Here is a 14,009-nt window from a genome sequence, read left to right as displayed (position 1 = left end):
AAAAAAAAAAAAAAAAAAAATGTGCCAAGATGTGTCGTGTGCATGTTTCAACCCTGTACAATGAATATAGATGCAAACGTTCACACACAAAAAAGACTAACAAAAACCAGATTAATCTCATCTATTTTTGAAAACACTGGAAAATAGTGGGAAGAAATACCAAAAGAATGAATGAGGATTAAAAGGTAATTTACATTTAAAGTTTTAAATTATTAATATTTTGGCTAATGATCATTATATACATTTGTGGGGTACAATGGGGTATTATTAAGCCAGACAAATTAGAATAAATGTATTATTCTTTCCCTCTTCACAAAAGTCACCATGGATATAGATGAGGAAACTAGCTCTTCCATAAAAAAACAACACAGCGTGTTGGTAGTTAAAAGGACGAAAGTTAAAACTGGTACAAAATCATGGGTCTTTAATTTTGTGAAGATCAATACCATGATTCCCTTCAATTGCATGTTATTATCCCCAATACCATGCTAACTTCAGAATACAAAGATCCATCCTCCTCCGGGGCTGAGAACCCCAAGACATCATCTGAGTGCACCTCAGCCAGCCCTCCTGTCTTGCTGACAAAATGCAGTGCTCTTGAGGCCCTGAGTTTGAAGTCAAAAAACAAAACAAAACAAAAACCCTTATAACTTCAGGGTTGACTTATATACCAAAGGGATCTGTGGTGTGATATGTTCAGAAGGTTGTTGTGTTGGTTCCCTAGCCACCTTCCCTCCTCATCATGAGGAAGCTCTCGTTGATCAACAGTTTTTATTAAAACAGCTTTGATATATTCGTATACAAAACGCAGAAACGATATAAATAATGTACGTGATTTGGTGAGTTTGGGCATGTGCATATAATTTTGAAACTATCTTTGCAAGTAAGGCATTAAACACTGAGTGCTCACTCTTGCCACTTCTAGTCAATATGGCACTGAAATTCCTAGACAACTATTAAGAGAAAGAAATAAAGAATGTCCAAATTGGAAAATAAATTAAATTGACCCTGTTTGTAAAAGATATAATCTTATATAGAAAACCTAAAAACTCCATGTTAAAACTGATAAACATAACTAACAAACCCAGTGAACAAAAATCTGCACACACAGCTTTGCGCAGTGGCAGTCTCATAGCCAATGAGGTTTATCCAAGGCACGATTACTGCTAATTAAAAACAAAATCATCACACAAAAATCAGTAACACTTCTGCATACTAGCAAAGAACTTTCCAAAAAGAAATCAAGAAAATCTCACAATATCTATGAAAAGTAGAATGAAATGCCTAAGAATAAATACAACAAAAGATATAAAACTCTTATACATTGAAAACTATAGAACATTGAGAAAAGAAACTGAAAAAACTTCAATACATAGAAAATTATTCCAAGTTTACATATTGAAAGAATTAATATTGTGAAAATGTCAGTATTACTCTAAGCCATTGGCTGATACAATGCAATCTTTCTGAAAAGTCCAAGGCATTTTTTATAGAAATTAAAAAAAAAATCTTGAGATGAATGTAGAACCTAGAAAATCCCGATTAGCTGAAGTAATCTTGAGGTAAAAGAACAAAGCTAGAGGCATTATAATATTTAAAAACATAGTACAAAGCTGTAGTGATCAAAATAACATGGCACTATCATAGACACAGACACATAGACCAATGGACCTGAATAGAATGAAATGGAAGAAAATGTTTGTAACCTTTACATCAGTATGAGGTTAACATCCAAATATGTATATAATGGAATAGTAAAACACAAATACACCAATTCAAATGGGGAGAGGCTCTAAGTAGATGTTTCTCAAAAGAAAATATCCAAATGGCTAATAGATATGCAAAAATACACTCAAAATCCCTTATCCATAGGGAAATGAAAATTAAAGATGTGATTTACACTTCTCATCCACCAGAGTAGGTACTATCACAAAGGACGAGGAGGACTGGAGAAGATGCCTAGAAAAGGAGCTCCTTAAATCATTAGAGTTGTGGGAAACAGTGTGGAGTTTCCTTAAAATACAAAACGTAGAGCTGCCGTCTGATCCGGTGTTCTCATTAAAGAATTGAAATCAAGAACTTGAAGAGATCTCGGCTTTCTTCAAGAGATTTCTATGTTGATTGCAGGTCTGTTCACAAGAGTAGGCGTTACCTAAATGTCCATCGATAAATGGGTGCATAAATATATATACAGCACTGAATATGCTTCAGCTGTAAAAGAAAGAAATTATTTCATTTATGACATTGATAAACCTGGAGACATTACATAAAGTGAAGTAAGTCAAGAACAAAACAAAAACTGCATGATCTTATTTATATGTAGAAGTTTTTTTAAAAATTGACCTAGAATACAAATAATAAGTGTAAAACACAATTCTAAACTACTGAATCTGGGATTTTGTTTTTTAAAACATTAGAAGAGAATGATATTCAAATGTTCCTGAAAAGAATAAATGCATAGGGTTTTTAATGACTTCATATAAATGTACAGATATTCACCTGTAGTTTTATATCATTGTTAGCTGTTGTATACTCTAAACATGTAGAACTGTTTAGGTAAAAAGATATTTTAGAAGGAATATTTATTTTGAAGGCCAATCAATTGTGACCTTCGCTCTTTCTCCTTAAAAACATAAAAATATTTGCTCAAAAGAGACATACGTAAACTCTCTCGTAGGTGTAAAAGGAACACTACAAACCAAAGGCTGAAACTGTAATGAAAAAGAAGACTTTTGACTTAGTTTAGTAATTTTCAAAGAATTTTTTTAAATTAAAGCTGTAGAGACTATAACATCGCTTAAATTAAATTCAGCCGCACAAGTTAAGTTTGATACAGTAAATCTCAGAGAAAGGAGCAAGCAGTTTGGTAGGGGGAAGAGAGCAGAGTGAAGGCTCCGTGCCGGCGGGGCTGCCTCCTTCTGGAAAGCCAGGAGGGAACGCAGCTCCACAGGGGAACAGGGCCGCCACACCCCCAAGACACGCAAGCTTCAGTGCTTCTATCAAGCAGTCCCCCAAAGGTGGCAGATTTATAATGAAAAAATATTTATTATGCAGTTTTACATGCTCTGGTTTAAAACTCTGGTGAAGTATTTTGACACGAAGAATTTTTCTTCGCACCTGGTTGTTTCGAACCACTCTCCATCTTTGCAATCCAAGGTCCTCCCTTCTTTGTTTTTGCTGTTCTTCTCTGTGTACTTCCAGCCATTGACAACCTGCTGTCCAGGACACCAGTGGAGAAAAGCCCCACTGGCTCTGGCTCCTTTTGGGTATCTTGGACCATGTGGATTTAGATGTGAATGGTGCCGAGGTTAGAACATACAAATATATATCTGACTTGAGGTTCTCTGTTTCCTGGCCTCCTATGCCATGACCATCTGCCATGCTGTTTCTTCTTTGGACCCTGCCATCCATAAACTCATAACAATTAGGCAAAATAAACCTCTCCTTCTGTAAATTGTGGGTGGCAGATACTGTATGTCAGCGGTGAAGAGACAAAGACATAATCCAAGTCTAAGTGCTTAGGTTACAGTGGCAGCTCAGTGGTGGTCACCCCCGGCTCCATATCAGCGACAGAGGATAAAGATTGTACCCAGTTGTCATGGTACCAAGTAAAAAGGGTGAAAGTATATTTAGAAAACTTTGAAAGGCACAGTTCTGTTATCAGCACAAGCATGGCCACATTGGGACCTGAATTAGAGTTTGGAGACTAAATCTGTTCTGTCTTGGAGAACAGAAATCATGACCAAGCTGAATCTGTTGGCAAACCCACCCTGGTGCTCCTGGTGACCAGGCATTCTGAGCGCATGTCCCAAACCCGGTGCCGCCCCTGGGCAAGAATGGCTACATAGGTGAAGATACAGCACCTCAGGCTTCTGTAGACAGAGGAAACCTTCAGAAGAGTCACTGTTGAAGGGAGCATAACAGTGCTTAGGACAGTTTGTGGTGGAAGGAGGCATAAAAACACCGTGGTCTCACCACAGCAAGCTCACTTTGGTTTCTAAGATGTGTCATTGGTTATGCTGGGATCCTTCTTTACCATTGGCGTTGCTGATTTGCTGGACTGTTTGGGGCACCAAATACTGAGCTATAACAAACTGGGGTGATTCTCTTTTAATATTTTTCTATGTAACACTTGAGGAGGCTCCTTGATTCATGAATTAATGCAGTATTCCAGGAGAATTACCACATAAAATCATGAAAGGAAAATGATAAGCCATTTGATAAATTAGTTAACACCAAGCACACAAGTATGCATTGTGAACTACAGACACCATTTATATTGGTCCCTGTGCTCATTTCCAGTGTTGTCTAGCTGGGAATTGACATATACTCCTATGTGGCGTGGTAAGACCAAAGGAGGTTTCACTCACACTCAAAATGATATAAATATTCTTTCTCCATCATCAAACTCTGGGCAATTAGGGATCAGTGTGGAAGAGCTCACCTTGAGCCCTGCCACTCTGTCCTGGAATTGCGAGCTCCTCACATCTGGGCTATTACCCCAAATGAAAGAATTACCAGATATTCCATGCACAATTTCAACGTTACTGCTTAAAGTTGCTTCACTCAAACCTGCCTCTATGCTTTAGATTTCTTAGGAATAGAAATGGACGGCACTGGTAAGTGCAACCATACTTTCTGAATACACTCAAATCGCAGTGTCACTGAACACATGGAAAATGAACATCGCAGGATGTAGTAGTAAGAGCAAATGTATATTCTCTAGAAAGGATCTGGTCCTGGGAAGCTGTGAGACACAGAAGGAAGAGCAAGGTCAAAGACCCCTGCATAACTTCTGCTCTGGAGCAAGAGGCATCACCAAATGAGGTCAGGGTGGACCAAAGCAAGGAAAAGAGAATTGTATTAGTTCACTAGTGCTGCCATAGTAAATGAAAACAAACTGGGTGACTTAACAGTACAGAAATTTATTCTTCCACAGCTGAGCACATCAGAAATCTGCAGTTAAGGCTTTGGTAGCATGGGTTCCTTGTGGAAGCTCTGGGCAGAGTGTGTTCTGTGCCTCTCTCTGGCTGCTGCTGGCTGACTTTAATCCTTGGCATTTCCAGCCATGATTACATCACTCCACCCTCTTCCTCCATCTTCCTACTGCTCTCTTCTCTGTGTGGCTTGTCCGTGTCCATCTCTTCTTCTCTGATTGCCATGGCATCAGTCGATGTGGATTTAGGACGTCTGCATCCCTGGGACCTCATTTTAGCACAAGTAGTGACATCAGCAAAGACTTTATTTCTAAACAGACATGAATTGGGGAGGGCACCATTCAACCCGATGTAGTAAGTAAATGTCAGATCATACAGGGTCTTGTACACTGTGATATGCACCTGAACGTTAAACTCTTGGGAGGATTGTAGCAACAGAAAACTCTAACCACAAGCTTTGTAAAATCATCGTGACTACAGTGTAAATTGTGATTCATGGGAGAAAATAAAAAAGGGCACAAAGCCAGTTAGTTAACTACTTCTGTATTCAAGGTGAAAGGTGATGGTGGCTTAAATTAGTGTACTGGCATTTACCACAAAGGAATGTGGATATTTGGGGGAACTATTTGAGGGATGTAAATAACATGTGCTGCTGATGGGTTGGAAGTGGGAATGAAAGGGAGTCAACCCAGATTTCTGCTTTGAGTAACTGGGTGGAGGATGGTACCATTTTCTACAACAGGGAAGACTGCCAGTTAGAGTGGGAATGAATAGAATTAATAATTCCTATTGTAGACATATTGCATTTGAGCTGCACATTAGAATTCCATGTGGAGATAACATAAGACAGTTGGGGCCCCAAAAGAGGTCAGGACTTGAAAGATAAATTAAAGAGTTATCAGCATGCTGATAGCAATTACAGCCATGCTGGATGAGGTCATCTGGTGTTTGAGCATAGAGAGTGCAGGGCCTGGAAAACATCCTGGAGTGCACTGGTATTTAGAGTTTACTTAGAGGAAAAGGAAGAGCCAAAGGAGTAACTAAGATAGAGTAGTCACTGAGATAAGAGAATTCCAGGAAGGATTGCAGTTACAAATCCTAAGGTGTGCATGGCAATGCAGAAGTAGCATGTAGCAAATTGCATTACTTGATAAAATCCTCGCTGTCTTTCATGCCGCTCCCACATCAGCAGGCCTGACCTCCAGGATGTGTTTAAGTCATATGGCACTGATATAAGGTGTGTTTCGTGCCTTTGGCCAGCTATGAGCAATGAAATGGGAGTCATAGAGAATGTCCATGCACTAAAGCAGAGGCTATAAAAGACCTTGCATGGTCCACCATTGCTCTGTTCCTTCAGCATCAACAATGGTGTATCCAAAATAGGACTTGCAAGATCCAAATGAAGAAGATGTGAAGAGTAAATGTATATCCTGCCTCTACCTGAGCCAGAATAAGCCATTGTTGGTGTAGACCACTGAAACGTGGTGATTGTCCACTGACTATAGCATAACACAGAATACTGATGAACGAGAAATGCCCTTCATGGATATGAAGCCCATGGTGATGAGGGAAGATGAGGAGCTTTTACATTACATTGTCTCTCAGACCCGATGCCTGCAACCTATTGGTATATGAACTTCAACAAACAAATTGACCTCTCTGAACCTTAATCTCCCTGTCTGATAAAAGAGTACCCACCTATCATACAGGTCTTGGAGAAGATTAAATATGCAGAGCACTCCATACAGCTCTACCCTCCTCCTCCCCACAAAGCTCTTGCAGTATTTGTTTATTTCCCTCTCATTGACTCTGAATGCAGGCGTGGAATATAAAATGCAGTGAGCTCTCCCAAGCCATTGCTGTGTTTTTGGAAAGTGGAAGGGGAGAAGCAATGCTTCTAGGGTTCATGCCTGGGGGAGCATCACCGGCCACTGGACAGGGTCCCTGAGAGACAAGGGCACAGCACTCTTATCCTCAGGCTTCACTCCCATGTGAGATTCAATTCACAAAGGAACTCAGAGCCTTATTGTAAGGCTCACCTAAAGTTGCCCTGGAGGAGTATGGTTCCTGTGGCAGAGAAAATGAGAAACCTCTGGTCACTGGACTGTATTTGCACAAATGAGTACTGAAGCCCAGGATGGTTAGAGTGGTGGAGACTAAGATGAAGGCTAAAGAACAAGGGTTTATCTTATTCTAGCATCTCACCTACCCATGGCATCCGTGTGAAGAGGAGCCATTTACTGGGGAGAACACAGAGGCTGGAGAAATCAGTGACAGAGTTGGAAAGGTACCCAATCTGACAGTGTGTGTCAAGTCCAGATTCCACAGCCTCAGAAGAGGTCAAAGAGAAATTGTATGAGGCGGTATCTGTTCCCAATGACTCAGGCACTAAAGGCCAGGGGCCTGAGCTTCCCTGTTGACAAAACAACCACAAGAGACAAAAGCCAGGGACAAGGGGCCAGGGATCAAGGTGGGAAAGATGTGCACTCTCAACAGGCAGCCACAGGTCAGTTCTTAGAACTTCTGCAAGCCCAGGGATGCCTCCATCACGAGAAAAAACGTAATGAGAGCTGCTGCTGAGAACTGTCCCAGAGAAAGGCAGGTTCATCAGATCATGACTCTGTCCTCATGCACCTCATTCGGCACCCTGCGACTTCCGCCTCTTCACCAAAGTCACAAGGACATTACACAGTTTAAATCAATTCAGGACATCAAAACAGTTGCAATTGCAGGGCTACAAAGCTCACAGAAGAGGACCTGCAGAACTGCTTCACAAAGTGGCCATTAGGATGGGGTAAGTGGGCTCCAAGTGAGGGGAGAGTATTTTGAGGACGGTCAGTGGAAACGTCTCTTACCATAATTTTTTAAAACATAAACCTTACCACCTGCCTCACAAACACAAGGACCTGAGTTCGATTCCTGGTACCAAAAAAATGAATAAATAAATAAACTTTCACTGTATCCTATTTTTCAATCACAACAACTAGTATGACAGGGTCCTTGTGCATTCTGAGCACGCTCTGAGGAAAGGGGGAGAACACAGAGTACAGAAGAGCAAGGAAAATGGCCACAGCCAAAGGAGGACAGAAAACTTTCACACAAAAGGCTCCCATTGTGTCTCCCAGTGTCCTCTGCGCCATGTGTCTGCAGCTCACACCGGGGTTCTGAGGCTCTGCGTGAAGCTCTCAAAGACAGGAGGACTGAAGGAAAGTAAACCCCACCCTGGTCCTGAAGCCTCCCAAACTCCAGTGCTCATATCCATAAATTCCAGAAGCATACAGTCATTCTCTGACAGCTGGGATGAAAATTAATCAGAATCTGAGGAAAGTCACAAATGGGAAAGCCTGATGGTGTGGATGTGTGTCATCAGCCAGGAAGAGCAGATGGCAAGCAGCCCAGGGACCAGGTCCCCAATCCTCACTGACCGGGCAGTTCTGTCACCCTCTCCACACCCTGAGTTCTTCATGTGAAAATGGAAATGCGCTTCCCTTCCATCCTGAGAGGACCCCCAAGGGCACCTGCCTGAGGCGTCTGGGGAACCCTTTGTCTCCTCCTTCTAGATTCCTCTGCGAAAGATCCTCTTGGTGGTCACCTAGGACCTGTGACAAACTTCCATTTAACTTTGCGGAAGCCTGGGTGGACAGAAAAAAGAAGCTGGTAGCCTTATACCTTAGCTACTGTCACTTATCCGAAAAAGATGGGAACGGCATTCTACTTTCCCAGGCCACCGACTCGTTTATTCTCTATTACCACCACACAGCATCGAAAGACCTTTGGGTTTTCATGGATTCGGTGACTTGGATTGTGAATCAAACAATATTCACCCTAGGTTTTCATAATCACCATTATGGCTTTAGACAGCCAAACTTCTTAAAGTTGAGGAATTTTATTTTAATCCCTGTAAAAAATTGCCCCTACTGTTTTCCACCTTGGTATGTACACTAGCCATTAATAGTGCCCAAATCTTTGCAATAATTGAGTGCCAGAGATGAGCAGAGAAATTTTCTTTAAATTTGACCTTCTCTCTGCCAAACAAATAAATAAATACATAAATAAATAATCTCCGCTTCCGAGATTGCACAGTGGCAGAGCCCAGATGCATATATATTTTTTTCTGTCAGTGCTCAATATCTTTGAGATTACACTGCATTAAAATGCGCCAAGGAGCCTAGGGGGGAAATATAAATATGGCATTTGTCTTGAACTCATAAAAGGGGTCATACAAAAAGGAATTTAATAAAAATCGTTACCACCTAAAAGCAATGCCAAAATTTAATTACACATTTTTCAACCCCCAAAGAAAAGGCTCCACCATCTAAACCCAGGGAAAAGCTGCCTGGATTTATTACTACTGTACCTACAGTATTTTTTGAAGCAGTCTCATTTAATTCTTGAATGCATGACCACCTAGCACTGCAGGTATAGGAAATTTTCCTCTTGCGCTAAAATAGCTTTTATTCTCAAAGGCCCGTGGCAATCCATCAACATTGTCCTCAGGGGCAATTAGGCCCCTTCCCTTCTGCAGGCACTTTGGAGGATGCTGCTAAACTCCAGCGCCAGCCTGGCTGGATTACAGCGCTGTCCAGTGCTGTATCTCAGTCATCGCCTGTCCTCCATCCCTTTCTGCCATGGCAGCTTTTCAGAGGGAAATTAGTCCCCCTGCCAACTCTTATATTTTGTATAAGCCCAGATGTCACACTTTGCTAATGTCATAGGAGACTGTAATATTTTTATAACATAGTGTGGAAAACCAGGGCTGAGCCAGATAGACACACTGCTGCCAGATGGGTGACCTTTATCTACTGATAAAAGTTTTTCAGATCATAAAATTTGAACTTATCAGAAACAAGCTGAGTTTTCACGTTCACAAGAGAGTCCAGCCTTCTGTCCCATTGAGAATGGAAGAGGAGGAGCTTGCAGGAACAGAGGGTATAGAAATCCCAACATCTTCATGAAGGAGGAACTAGAGAAGACACACCTGCTGCACACGGGGATGCTTAAAATGGTCTCTTCCGCCTGAAAAGAGCTATGCTCTGATCTTGAGCTTAAACACACAGCCACCTACCTGCCTTCCAACCTGAGGAGGCTGCTTATTCTTCAAAACTGGCTGGTCTTTCTCCCTGTCCCCACTTTGCACAGGCAGATGTAGGAGATGTTTTGGTTCCCCCACCAATCTTCAGCCTGCTCCCAACACAATTCCTGCACAGAATTCCTAACAGAATTCTTCATTGATCTGCTCCTGGTATTTTCACTTCAAAGAGAGGCTGGTCCTTTCTTCAGGTTTCTTTGTAGTTATGTTTTCTATGAGAATGCTTTCTGTCTTGATCCATGCATCGTTTTCTTCTTTAGGATTAGCTCTAAATACTGCTAAGGTTAATGGTTCTTTTCCCATCCTAATTTTCCTTCAAATTTTCTTCCAATATGTTTATAGAAATGGATCTCTGAGTGCTCTATACAGTGGACACTTGACTTACCAACTCAATTTGTTCATGAGGGCTAGATGTAACTCAAATTGGTCACGTGAAGGCCAGGCTCCTCTACACAGATCTGTGTCTTTAGAGAGACACTGGCCCAGGATTTCTCCATTAAACCCATACAGGAAAGGATTTGCTAATGTTCCTTCTAGAAGTCTTTAAAGGTTAAATCTGCATCTAAGACGACCTGGAGGAGGAGACAGGAGGCTGGCATTCAGGTTGTAACTCAAGACTTTGGTCATAATTTAAAACTAAAATTCCAGCCATAACCCAAGTGATTTGTATGTCAGTCCGGTCATAACTCAAAGGTCCACTGTATATATTCACCATGATCTCAGAAGCAGAAATTGGCTTCGTACTTTTTCTTCAGTGGTCAAAATTTTATTAATTTTTTAAAGAAGGCTTTGCAAGTATTTTTATTTCCTATCCTTCACACCAGAATATTGCTTTGAAGTCTCTTATTTTCATATTTGTTGATAATTTGAGCCTCATTCATTGGAAATGCTGTTTCAGTTTTGCAATCCTCACAACTTCCCACACCTCATTGATTCACCAGATGATTCAACTTTTCATTAAGTCAAATTATAAAAATTCCCAAACCCATGTATTCTGCTCTATCAAATTATGTCTGAGTCATTTGTACTGAAACATCTATGCTCCCTTTACTTTTCTGTTTTTATTTCCTTTCTGATGTTTAGGAGCATAGAAATTCCATTTTAATGGTTGGTAGTGCTCGTTACCACAAAAGGATTGCCTTAAAAAATGTCTGAATAGTATAGTTTCAAATTGGGAATTGTTACACCTGGTGCCATGTGACTATTGCCTAAAATGGCTTTTGCTATTCTAGGTCTCTTGTGGTTCCAAATGAATTTTTGGATTCTTTTTTCTAGTTCTGTGAAATATAGTGTTGGAATTTCAATTGGCATTGCATTGAATGTATATAGCAGTTTCGGTAGTATGGCCATTTTCACTATGTTGATTCTTCCTACCCAGGAGCAGGGGATATCTTTCCATTTTTTTATATCCTCTTCGATTTCTTTTTTCAGAGTGCTGTAGTTTTCAGTGTAGAGATCTTTTGTTTCTTTTGTTAGATTGATTCCTAGATACTTCATTTTTTTGGATGCTATTGTAAAAGGAATTTTTTCCCTTATTTCTCTTTCTGTCTGTCTGTTATTTGTGTATAGAAAGGCTATTGATTTTTGGGTATTCACCTTGTATCCAGATACTTTACTGAATCTGTCAATTAAGTCTAGAAGTTTTTTGGTGGAGTTTTTTGGATCTTCAATGTAGAGTATCATATCATCAGCAAATAATGATAGTTTAACTTCTTCCTTTCCTATCTTTATTGCTTTAATTTCTTTCTCTTGTCTAATTGCTGTGGCTAATGTTTCCAGAACTATATTGAAGAGAAGTGGTGATAGTGGGCATCCTTGTCTTGTTCCTGATTTTAACATGAAGGTTTTCAGTTTTTGGCCATTCAATATGATGTTGGCTGATGGTTTTTCATAAATAGCCTTTATTAAATTGAGGTATAGACCATCTATTCCAATTTTTTGCAGGGTTTTTATCATGAATGGGTGTTGAATTTTATCAAATGCTTTTTCTGCATCTATTGAGAGGATCATATGGTTTTTGTCCTTGACTTTGTTAGTATAATGTATTACATTTATTGACTTTCGTATGTTGAACCACCCTTGCATTTCTGGAATAAATCCGACTTGGTCAGGATGGATGATCTTCTTAATAATCCTCTGTATTCTGTTTGCTAGTATCTTATTAAGGATTTTTGCATCTATATTCATTAAGGATATTGGTCTGTAGTTCTCCTTTTTAGTTGTATCTTTCCCTGGTTTGGGAATCAAAGTGATACTTGCTTCCAGGAATGAATTTGGAAGTATAGCTTCCCTTTCAATTTCATTGAAAAGTTTGAAGAGTAATGGTAGTAGTTCTTCTTTAAATGTCTTGTAAAAATCAGCAGTGAATCCATCAGGGCCTGGGCTTTTCATTGTTGATAAGTTTTTAATTACATTTTCAATTTCACTGATTGTGATTGGGGTGTTTAAAATGCTTTTATCTTCTTTGTTCAACTTTGGTAATTCATAAGTATCTAGAAATCTGTCCATTTCTTCTGTGTTTTCCATTTTATTAGAGTACAGGTTCTCAAAGTAGGTGTTCATGATCCTCTGGATTTCTTTTGGATCTGTTGTTACTTCACCTTTTTCATTCCTGATTGCATGGATCTGAGCCTTTTCTTTCCTTTTTTTGATAAGATTAGCTAAGGGTTTGTCAATTTTATTTATTCTTTAAAAAAAACAGCTCTTTGTTTCATTTATTTTTTGTATCATTTTCTTAGTTTCAATTGCATTGATTTCTGCTCAGATCTTTATAATTTCCTCTCTTGTTCGAGCTTTGAGTTTTTCTTGCTCTTGTTTTTCTAGGAGTCTAAGCTTCATCGTTAAGTTGTTTATTTGAGCCCGCTCTGTTTTCCTAGTGTGGGCATTCAATGCTATGAATTTTCCACATAGAACTGCTTTCATTGTGTCCCAAAGATTCCTGTATGTTGTACTGGCATTCTCATTTATTTGTAAAAACTGTCTAATTTCTTCTTTAATAATTAGGATCACTGTAAGGGTAAGTATATCTGGGATTGCAATCAAATAGCTCGGATTCAACTCCAAGCTCTACCTTTAACTTTCAACGTGATGAACACCGGACATCTCACTCACAAGTTCCATGCTTTTACAAAAGGAAGATGGCAATAACTGACTGCCAGTACCCACACTCCAGAGAATACAATGGGCGTGCAAATCAAAGGGTTCTGTGAAATATCATAAAAATATACTAATTACATCAATACTTAACATCCTTCCTTTTCCACCATTCACTGACACAAATTTCTCTTTCTGGGCCCCCAGGGTTCAGTGGGGCCCTGTCCTCCAATTGGCCTTTTCACACTCCTGGCCACAAGCTTCCCACAGGCCTGCAGCAGGACAGCCTGGGCTGTCCACTGGCGATGGGCCTTCCAGTCCTCAGTCTGTCTTCTCTCCCGTAACTTGTAACATTGAGGCCAGCCTCCAGGACATGGGCTACAATCGAGTCTTGGATAAATGAGAACTCTGTAATTGTTTAATATTTGGATGAAAGAGGAAAAAATTTGAATGCTAGACCAATATAACAGGCTAATGCAATATACATGTGTCTCTCCTCAGCTATTTAAAAATTTAGAAAAAAAGTCCTCTATTGTGGTGTACAACATATAGCTCACAAATCATAACTTTCTCTCTTTTCATGATTTTTCTCATGGCGATATTGGGATAAACTTGCAAAACAATCAGCCTACTAGTGGGAAGAACATCTTCTGAGCAATTATTCTTGCCCAGCAGGACCCAGGTATGTAAAAATGACTAAAATGCCCTGGCATGATTTACATGTAGCATCATCCTGCCTAGATCCAATTTTCTTCAAAAATCACTTCCTTCTGTGTGATTGAAGCCATTTGTTCAAAGCACATATACTTAAAACTAAAAACAAACAAAACCTCCTAGCAATTCATTTAGCAAATCCCTTGTACCCAAAACTTACCTGTTTTCTCCTCTCA

The 14,009-nt window shown here is 39.9% G+C and overlaps 1 pseudogene; it reads left to right on the top strand.

Moving 5' to 3' along the window:
- The first annotated feature begins 1,109 nt into the window (after window positions 1–1,109).
- On the top strand, window positions 1,110–1,238 carry LOC117285156 (annotated as a pseudogene).
- Window positions 1,239–14,009: the final 12,771 nt, after the last annotated feature.

The sequence above is a fragment of the Fukomys damarensis genome, unplaced genomic scaffold, assembly GCF_012274545.1.
Source record: "Fukomys damarensis isolate Sample0158 unplaced genomic scaffold, DMR_v1.0_HiC HiC_scaffold_6, whole genome shotgun sequence".
NCBI classification, from domain to species: Eukaryota; Metazoa; Chordata; class Mammalia; order Rodentia; family Bathyergidae; genus Fukomys; species Fukomys damarensis.
Note: the sequence above shows the minus strand (reverse complement) of the source record. Positions and strands in the feature narration are given on the sequence as shown.